At 43.9% G+C, this 10,592-nt stretch overlaps 1 protein-coding gene across 1 annotated transcript in view; it reads right to left on the bottom strand.

Moving 5' to 3' along the window:
• Nucleotides 1-10,592, bottom strand: part of FAM13A (family with sequence similarity 13, member A) — a 129,197-nt gene that overhangs the window by 62,100 nt on the left and 56,505 nt on the right. The window lies entirely within an intron of this gene.

Here is a 10,592-nt window from a genome sequence, read left to right as displayed (position 1 = left end):
GCATGGCAGACACAGGTTAACCAAAAGAGGTTTATGATGTCCAGTTGGTCCTGGACCTGCAAGAAATGCCACAAGCTGAGGGCAAATTACCGCAGGATACCTTTCAACAAAAACACCCCACAAGGTCTTTTGTATCCCTTTTAGTAACTATAACCCACGCCCCCCCTTCTTCCTAAATGTCACCCAGGGTGCAACGTAGTCACTCCCAACCTCCCTCCCCACGGCGGCGCTGGGTCCTCTCCGGGCTGGGCGGGATGCCCACGGGCAGGGCACTCGGCATGCACCTGGCCCACCCGAAGCTCTACGATACCATCGCCGGGCTACTCCCCCTCTGCAAGCTGCACCGAGCCGCGCTGCTGCACACACGCGGCTCCACCATGTGTAGGCGTCCACAGGGGCTGACACAACCGAGCGTTTGAGCTTACCATCCCTTTGCATCGCAGCAGATGCGACAGGGGTTCAGAGGGTTTGTGCAGTAGTTGGCCAACCGATTCGGACACATAGTGAAGAGGAGCATATGAGAACTCTTCCCTTAACATTTGAAATGAAGAGAGAAGTTTGGCTTCTGCAACACTTATTTTTACTGACGTTCCCAGTGGGCTACCCTCAAGCACTCCTGCTCCTACATCTGTGGTTGCTGACCAAATACTGCTCTGAAACAACGAATCACACCATTTTATTTGGTGGAAACGGGGCTGGGTTTTTTTCGGTAACAAAAGAACCCCACACAATGGGTGTGCCACTTTCCAGGACATAGCAGCCTTGGAAAATGAACAGTACAAAATCCTTAAGAAGGTCTTGCGCTGAAATGTTTAATGGCTGCTGAAGGAGCATACCCAAAGTTTTATTTTTTTACCTTTGCACCTCCTCTGCCCAGAACGCCTAAGGAATCACCTTCAACTTCCCCCGACACTGGACAGAAACACTGCTGCTGCTGCCCTACCTGTGAACGACGTTACCACACCACACTTTATGCGACGGTGAAGGGGACAATCTCAAACTGATAAAGGGGCATAAGAGAATGGATCCTTTCAACATTTTAGGTGGTAAAAGCCTACTGGCTAATTCTGGCACAGCTAGACATGCCAATCTTCAAAAATTCAAGTCAATATTAAAAGCAGTCATCTTCAACCCCAGCGAGGACTGGCACTGGTTTGGGAGAAAGCTGTGGCAAGAGCTTAGTACCTGTATGTTTAAGACTTCTATACAGAGGTAGGTCCTGTGAATTAGGCATGAGCCACCACAGCTTTCTGGAGAAGCAGCAGCCACTCACAGGTTAGCAGAATGATATCAGACATTTCACAGGGATGCCTAACAGATCCTGACCTTTCTCAGCAGGAGGCAGGGGCGTTTTCTATCTTAAAAACAAGAGCAGCAGGCAGCTGCAGCCTCAGAAAGCGGTGGCATGGAATAGAGACGCAGAGGTCAATCGAGAAGTGGCTCCACTTCAGTATGCTGACTGTTTAATATTTGCTCCTGTCAGCAGGCTGACTGGAAGAAGTACACTAGTACTGCTTCTGCCCATTGCCTCAGCACAAGCCCGTTCTGCTGCACCACAGTCATGCCAGGCACAGCACAGGGCCCCTTTTTAGGAAAGTCAGCTATGCTGATAAAGCACTCTGCCATCACGGATCTGGGCTGCTCTTATCTGTGGCAATTAAATGAATATCTCGATGACTTCCTGTTAAATTAAATGCGCCATATGTGCTCTTAAGCAACTAAAACCATGAGAAAGATTTTACTCTGATACATAAAACTGCTTCAGTATAAAACAAAAGCACCTTGTATGTTTCACAATTTGACAATAAATCAAATTGCCTCTTCCTGTCCAGTCTTTTTTTATACACACACAATTATTCTTAGTTTATTACACTTCTATAAACTGAGTGCTACCATCAGGATGCCAATTAAAAAAAAAAAAATTTCCACATTTAACTAAGGACCCATCTACATGGCGAAGGAGTCAGGTTTCTCCAGAGCAGCTTGCTGAATAAACAGAAGTAGAATAATCCAAATAGCTGCTGTACTCTGAATTTATACCCTAGCTATTTTGTCGTAACTTCCATGGGACTTGCCCATATAAATGAGCTTTAAAAGTACTAAGATCCTCAACAAAGAATTCACTAACAAAAAGAGATGCTGTAATAACCAGAAAGATTAATTTATGAATTAGCATCAGTGAAGCTTAGTTCATGGCATTGTGCTAAAATCAACCAGATGCCTTGGGAGAACATTAAAGTTGCCAAGGGCTCCCTGGGCCATCAGCACCTTCAGATCCACCTTCTGTTTCTGTTCTCTTCTTTTGGAGTCCCCTCAATGGGTTATCAGTCTTCTCCTCTCCTTCCCCGTCTGACTCTAACATTGCCAAAACCATCAGGACTAAGAAGAGGAACCCTAGCTCACGTTTCCCTGCACACCCACTGGCATGCAACTTCCAACACCCATTAAAAGAAAGGAGATCACAGATGAAAAAATGCAGCTGGTGGACTTTTGCTAGCACTGCCGGTTTCCCAAGGTTTTAATTATTTCTGGAGCAGCTGCAGATATTGCAATAAAAGATTTTCACATGGAGAAATGTCAAAGAGAATGAAATTTTAAAAAAAAGTACTTTGGGGCACAGTGGCCAACCGTTGGCAAGAGCAGTCATACCTGCTACTCAAACAGTGGGAAATGGCCCCATGGTGCATGCCACCTTCCTTCAGTTCGCATCATCTCAATGGGCCCTTTGAATCTGCTCACTCTGCTAAATGAGCACATAACTCCTTAATTCTTCACCTCCTCTGTTCATGGGCACGGACCGCAAGTGATGTATTTGCGGCACGAAGTAGGCAGACAAAAGCTGCCAGAAAATTGCACTCTTATCTCCAAACAATTCCACTTCCTTCTCACAGATGTTTACGTTAAAGCCAACTTGCTACTTGACAGAGGCAGGAATTCCCTACCCTCCCCCTGCCCTCTTACACCCTTTTAACTTGCATAATTCAAGCTGGCTTATCACATATAAAACCTGGGATTATACAACATTTTGTTTTGGATTTGTTTGTACTTGTTGAATTTGTTCTCCCACGTTAAACACGGAAAACAAAACCTCTCTGCAAGTTTCATACAATTCTTGCATTCCTATTGCTCAGAAAGGCCAAACTCATCTGTCGGCAGCAACAATGCACTGTGGTGGCTATTTATGGTACCACCAAACATACACACAGAGGATGGGGAAAAAACCCCTCTCTCAGGACAGGCACAGCATCCTCTCCACTGACTGTATGTATTGTGAATGCATATGTATATGACTTAGTGTATCGTGAATACTTCAGGAAAACAGACGGCAAATAACAATAAAAATTATAAAGCCCTCTAAAATACCAACACGTATCACCACGCTTCAGCACCTATGCCAAGGCAACACCTGGGTTCAACACTATTTGATTTGCAAATTTCTTCCTGAGATTCAGAAAAGGAAAAAAAGACACTGGCTGGAACTAAATATGAATAATCACTTTTCTCCACCACCATTGACGTTTAAAGAATGAACACAGGTTTGGAAAGGAAGTCTCCTGTCAATCATCATTACAGAAGTGCTTTCTCCTCTTTCTTTCCTTTTCATACTTAGCTGCACGCCAAGTAATTTTCTCAGCGTATAAAGCAACAAGAGAAGAGGATCTGTGAACAGCACCAGAGAATACGAGATATAAGTGAACTAGATAATGGATTTTATGAGGATGTGGCTGTGTCTGCCTCCTGAAAAGCAGTTATCCCTTGCCTCACTGCACTGTCATACACAAATTAGATACTATTTTTTAAAAAAAAGAAAAGAAAAGATCTTGCCTGGTCTGATAAAATCTGAGGGTTTTTAAGATGCTGGAGTTTTGCTCAATACCATCAATGTATTCCCACAGTGTTTATTAAATTACGCAATAATTTCCCCCTGGCAGAAACATGAAATGCAAAGCAAAGATATCATCAGACTGAAAAGTAAAGAATGTACTTTTCAAAATACCACCAATACAAAATTTAAAATGTCATTATTTATGTACACATACATGCATTGATACATGCATTTTTCTCTTTAGAGTATCTATGCACATAAACATCTGCAATTACAAGTGACAAACACTCTGGAAAATCTCCCCCAGGCCAGAAGATTTGTGTGCACACATGAAATAAGCAAGTCACATGTAAATAGAAACCATATTTGGAAACTGTAGCCTTTCATGTCCAAACAAAGCAGACAGACGATTAAATAGGCCCTGTCCAAAAGAGCACAAATGGGAAGAAAGAGCAACTAATATGTCAGAAATGTAATTTAGTAAAAGGGGAATCCTCAGAAAGGGGGTAAGTACTAACAGTGACTTTCCAAGGCTGCTACTCAGCCCTGTATCACTTAATGCTTTTAACAATGATCTGAAAGGAAATGTAAAATTTCCTTTTGTAAGGTTCTTTTTGTATGTATGTTGTGTGGAAGCAAGCATTAGAAATTTCTGTACAGCCATATAAGAGTCAAATCTGGGAACTATATGCAAGATGATGGGTCCTACTGGGGGATACAACGTCGCGCCAGATCAGCACTTCTATACAGGTTCTGAGTGACTGTGTAGTTAAAGAAATTAACGTCGTCCTCGGAGGCATCAACATAGATATTGTATGGAAAAGGCATATTATGTCTGTATTTCCTACTGGGGTGGTTGCTACAGAAGACTCTGATCAGTTCAGGAATTCCGATTCTCAAGCAAGTTGTGAAAAACTGAAGAGTGCTCAGACAACCCATGAAGGGAACGCAAGAACTAAACGCCATACGTTTTAGTGCTTTTCAAAGAAAGCCTATGCATGCAGGAAACGTTAACATTTGACCTAGTACTCACAAGCTGAACAAGATCCAATGGCTGGGAGTCAAAGACAGACAAATTATGACTAGAAATGAGATGTTTTTAAACGGTGATGATAACTAACTACTGACAGAATTCATCAAAGACGATGGTGAATTTTTAACGTTCTTACAACTTAGAGTTGCCTCTGTCCAGAACGCCAAGCCTTAGACAAACTGCCCAGATGTAATTTGCAGAATTCTGTTACTCGTTTTCTTAACTAATACTCCTCTAGTCCAGAAGAGAAGCAGGTTGCTCTCAGTTGACCTCATTTTACCCCTTTTATTTTTTGCACTGGCATAGAAATACAAGTTTTGTTGGCATATCCATGGGGAATATACTGTTTTTTTGCACTGTAGCTCTTCTGTTCCTTCCTGCAACTTGGAAACCAAATTACCTTTTAAACAAAGCTAGTTAAAATCTATTAAGGAGGAAACATATTCCAGTATTGTTCCTTAAACTTGCTGGGACAGGAGAAAAGTAAACACCAAGCTGAAAACTTCTCAGAGCTTCAGGTTCTCAGAGTTCCTGATCTCAGCCAACAGATAACATGCAAGCACATTTCCCATTGAGAGGGACACCCCAAGCTCCCAGGAGACCTGGATTAGCTGCTGTGGCTGCTCTTCATTAGGCAGCAGTGTCCTTTGCAACCACTGCCACACCCGCTTGTCAGCCGCTTTAACTTGTTCCAAAGGACTCTCGCCCCATGGGATAGTCCAGAATTTTTTTCTTGGCCTCCCTCCTAGGGAAGGGGGAGGATTGGGAGTAGGTTCCTAAAGGGTTTTCTGGGAAAGCATCAAGTAATGAATGGTTGTGCCAGCTAATCTGCTGTGGGAACCGGGTAAAGCATGCTGTGCAACAGGTCACTAGGTTCTTCATTTGCACCAGTTAGTTCAAGTGCCCGAGCATGGGAGAGCTAGCAAACAAGCAGGAGTCCGGTCGCGTACAAGTTATTTTCAAAGCAGGGTTTTTCCAAAGTTCTGCTAATCTAATGAAATTCCTAAATATTAATGTCTAATGAAATTTCTCCCACTCCTCTAAACTGTTATTTTTATAAAACAGTCTGCACAAAGACCCTTTAAAAATTCAGCTATTTCAGACCAACGAAAACGTTTGCCATAGAAAACACTGAAGAAAAAGCATTCATTTGTCAGCAAAAAGATTCCAAAAATTTTTAAATGAGCCCTTGGTACTCTCTGCATTATTTACATTCCCTACCAAAAATGTCACTGGTTTCACACTTTCCCACCTTCCAAAAACATCCTTCCAATCCTCTACAAAATTACTATCCTTTGAACTCCATGCCTCTGCACCCACCATGTTTCCAGTTTTCTAAAGCATCTTAAAGCGAAATGCTTGTAGTTCACCCTTAGCCTTACAAAAATAACAACCATATCAGAAGGGGCTGAGCAAAGTGGAGGAGCAGGCCACACCATTCACGTTTGGTGCACACAACTTTTTACTCCACTGAAAGATAAACTGCCATCCGTATTGGCAAGGGATGCAGTCTGGCAGTTACCCTCCAGAAAAACCCTCCAGAAATAGCTCCTCTTCTTCAGCTAATGACATGACTGAAAGGAGTCCTTCCTTTGCACAAATGCCCCAGCGGCCGGCCTGGCTCCCGGGAGTGGTGATGGGAAAACACGACTTGGTGGGAGAGACCGACTCTGGCTGGGAGGCACTCAGAGAAGAGTGAGCTGGGTGAGAATAACTCCATCTCTCTGCCTAGAGCCAGAAGATGCATCTGCCATGGAAGCAAGAGAGATCCTGGCTAAAAGACAACTCTGACCAGATCTATTAAAACCTGACTGTATTTGACCGGAGCACAGCCCTCTCAGGCCAGTCCCAGGGCTTTTTCCTGCAGCCAGCTGTGCGTACACCAAGAAACACAAATTATTGTTTATGTGCAGCCAGATACAATGATGCTGGGCCCAATCAGCGCAGCTCTCTGCTGTGCCCCTCATTTGCAACATCAGCTTTGAGCCTAACCACTCTGTATGTGTCCAGGCTGTGCAAACATGCTCCTATCCTGCTGCAGGCCATGTTAGGACTGGCACAAATGGATACTGAAGGGAAACAAAAGTTCAGCATAAGCCTATGTTTAGTAATCAGGAACATTCAGAACAACAAGAGAAAGGTCTGTAAGCTTGCGACTTCCCAACCCACCTTCACAGTCCTGGGAAAAATCCAAGTTTTTCTACTCAAGGGGCATAAATCTTATTTACTGTGATGCTCAGTAGCCCTCTCAGAATGGTGGTCACTTGATTTTTTTGCAATTTGACACTTTCTGGAGTGTTGGCATGGTTTTTTTGGAAGGAAACATCTATAAATTCTATAAAACATAATGCACGGTTAGCAGTGCTCCCAAGAGAGTAATCGTTTCATGGTGGTCAGGTGGTTCCTAACCATAATGCAGGACAATAAAAATGTTATTTTATTAGATATTAATCCCTCCCTACATGACACAAACTTTCTGAATGCAGAGAGCTTGGAGACTGTGAAAGGGCCTGAGGAATTGGTGGTGCAATCTCGTTTCCAGGAGTCCTGTCCAAGCCTTAATGACTGGAAGTCATTAACATCCAAGTGGCCTTTAGTAATTTCTTTGCAATTACCTAGTGGCCTCTCTTTGCAGTCATCCCTAGTGCAAATACACTTCTTGCAGCAGGTGCAGAATGAAAAGGAAAGCTTTGGTACAGAAATGGAACTATCTTCACACTTCCTAACTGCAACCCTTTCAGGCCAGGAGGAAGGCATTGAGCCAATGTGAGAAAGCGCAACTTGTAGATAAGCAGTCAGCAGCTTGGGATCACATTCCTCACAACAGATAAAACGAGAGGAAATCTCTCATGGCCATTGACCATGAAAGAGGAGGATTTTACAACACTGAAACAGCTCAGAGGCAAACAGATGCAAGCAAAGTGACAAGAGCAGTGAGTGACAACCCTGCCCTGCCACCCCCAGCCTTTCCTTATTAGACAGCTGGCTGACCACTTTGATTAACAATATACATGTGTGTCATGGGAAGTCACAGCTGAACCCCATCAGCCTATACCGCAACATGCCGAACACAATGTCCAAATGCACAGTTCTTTCAGCTGAACTGGGAAATTGCAGCAGCAAGCAAGCCCGGCTGAGAACTCGCTGACCTCTGCCTGCTGATCTTCCTGCGGGCTGCCTGCAGGACGCGGGCCCAGGTTCCCTCTGGGAAGCCGCACAGGAAGGAGTACCTCACAGCTTCAGGTGGTAGAAAACTGCTTGCTCTGCAAAGCTACTGGAAACAAGGCACGCTATGCTGAACCTCCTCAGCTGAACAATGCACCAGACACTTCAGGAGACAGGCCAAGGAAGCTACAGGAGAGGGAACCACTCACTTACTGCAGTAAAAATAACTCAAGTCACGGTGCAGAGGCTCTGACTCTTCCCTAGTTGCTAGTAAGACAGGTTAGCGATGGGTGCCTTGGTTTTTGTAAACACAAATATTAAAAGCACAAAGATTTCCAAGCTTGGCTTAAATTCCTTATTATCCACTGTGTGTTCTCCCTTAAGAGGTCACTGATCCTTTTGTTTGAAAATTAATTCCAAATTGTCACAGATGTTTGCACCTTATTTCCTACAGCAAAAACTATTATCCGACCCAGCTGGTATCAGAAAGCCACCAGCCTCATGAGATGAAAGGACTTTCTTCTCACAGCAAAAGCAGATACAAAAAAAAATGGACAAGATGACAAAATAAAGAATCCTTCTAGCTGAGAGGGCAACGCCTGAGATATAGAAAGGGAGTCAGTTTTTTTCAGCTTTGTTACTCAATTGCTGTGAACTTACTGTAGTCCCTTTCTGGTTTCTAAGGCTGCTGGATGCTGTCCCAGGAAACAGGAAAAGCTAATATACTTGGCTCAGGGTCTGAAAGAAGAACTTTTGTTTCCATACGCACGTTATGGCATTGAAGTGCTGCTTTCTACATCTAACAGTCATCAGATCTTTGTTTCATTTATGATTCTTGTTGCTTCCAAGATGAACCTCCACTTCTGTAGCACAGGTCAGGGCATCAGATTCAAAATGTTCTCCACTCTGCAAGCCACAATTTGTCACCAGGTAAATCTTGCATAGGGAGGCAAAGATAAGATGGCTAGAGGTAAATAGGAAGGTTAGAATAGTGTACTGGACAAAGTCTAATCTAAAGGAGTAACCTGTGCAGGGTGGAAGACAGAGGGCAAATGCTTGGAAAAGTAAACTGAAATCCACCCAGGTGACTTGCATGGAAAAAAAATCTACATAATTACATGTTTCTTGGCTATAGACAGGGGAGAAGAACCCAGGAAGAGCTGAGACTGCACCCTGACTTGCCATTCACAGTCACCTACCTTGGAAAGACACATAAATCACATGTCTTCGTGGCTGTGTTTTTAGAAAACTGAACACTGTTCTTAACAACTCATTATGTAAGGCAGTTCCTACTGCCAGCATCTCACAATGCAAGAAAGAAGGGAATTGATTGCATAGGAGGGTGGAGACAAATGTACTCTCAAAGTTAAATGAGTCAGCTTGGAAAAACTAACTCAACACAACCTAAAGAAAGAAAGTGACAAACAGCAACAATACCTTACATAAAAAGTCCTCTCTGAGGGCTCAGAGCAGGGCCCACCAGAGGCTGCTGCCGAATGATGCGGAAGGCAACCGCCCTCACCACCTCCCCACCAGTCCCCAAAGGACCTTTGCTCCTTTCCTGAGCAGTTTTCTCGAAGAATCCATGGCTGTCGGAGGGCAGCCCTGCCGGCTGCCTGGCTGCAATCCCTTATGTAAACCTGGCAGCAAGGCTCCTGAGTGATAAGGCAAATTATTACTTTGGATAGGGACTGAATGTACCGGCATGACAGACTTCAAAAAACAAAAAACCCCCAAACCTAAACAAAAATAGTCAGCTAAGCAAACAACACCAGCCCCCCTGCTTGATTTGTTCTGGCACCCAAGTTCTTATCACATGCCAGAGAATAATGGTAAGTTTTGGCTTGCCTTAGTTTTAAACCGCAGCTGCTAAAAGGAAAGCCAACAAATAGGGAAAGTGTTTATAGTAAGCACAAACTTCTCAGTGTACAAATACATGTGTTTTCATACCTCAACAATTAACAGCAAGAACATACAGTGTCATTAAGAGGGTGCAGCAGGGTACATTAACCCACCCCTTATTTTAGGGAGGCTACTACAGCACATGATCCCTTTATTTGCAGGACATAGGCCAGATGTAAGGATCTTTGTGAACAAAAGGTTGATATAAACAAACCTTCCCTTCGAGAACAAGCACATGTTAGAAAGCCAGCACGGGGTATCTGTACTGGCAAATCTCATTGCAGCTGTGACTGCAGCCACAAACAGGAATTTATGATCTTTGGCACACGAAGACATGTCTAGAAAGTACTGGAGAAGGCGGCTTGCTTACTGAACAACTGCCGTGGTTGCTCTAACCTTTGGCTCTCAGGAACTGCACGATGTTTTTCACAAAGTTTGGCTGCCATACACGCACCCATTCCCCAGCACCTGACCACTACTAGCAAGGAAGGGTACCCTGTCGCACTCCTTTGATCGATATTTCCACCTAGGGAACATGCACAGAGCCTAACAACACTACAAACAGCAGGGTTGCCTCCCACTGAGGGATCCTCCTTCAGAACAGTACCAGGACTGCAAAGAGATGGAGCTCCAGCAAGTGCTACAACAGCCATATACAACAGCAAA

This window comes from Pygoscelis adeliae, unplaced genomic scaffold (assembly GCF_000699105.1).
Source record: "Pygoscelis adeliae isolate BGI_AS28 unplaced genomic scaffold, ASM69910v1 Scaffold67, whole genome shotgun sequence".
Classification (NCBI taxonomy): domain Eukaryota; kingdom Metazoa; phylum Chordata; class Aves; order Sphenisciformes; family Spheniscidae; genus Pygoscelis; species Pygoscelis adeliae.
This window is presented reverse-complemented; position numbering and strand designations above follow the sequence as displayed.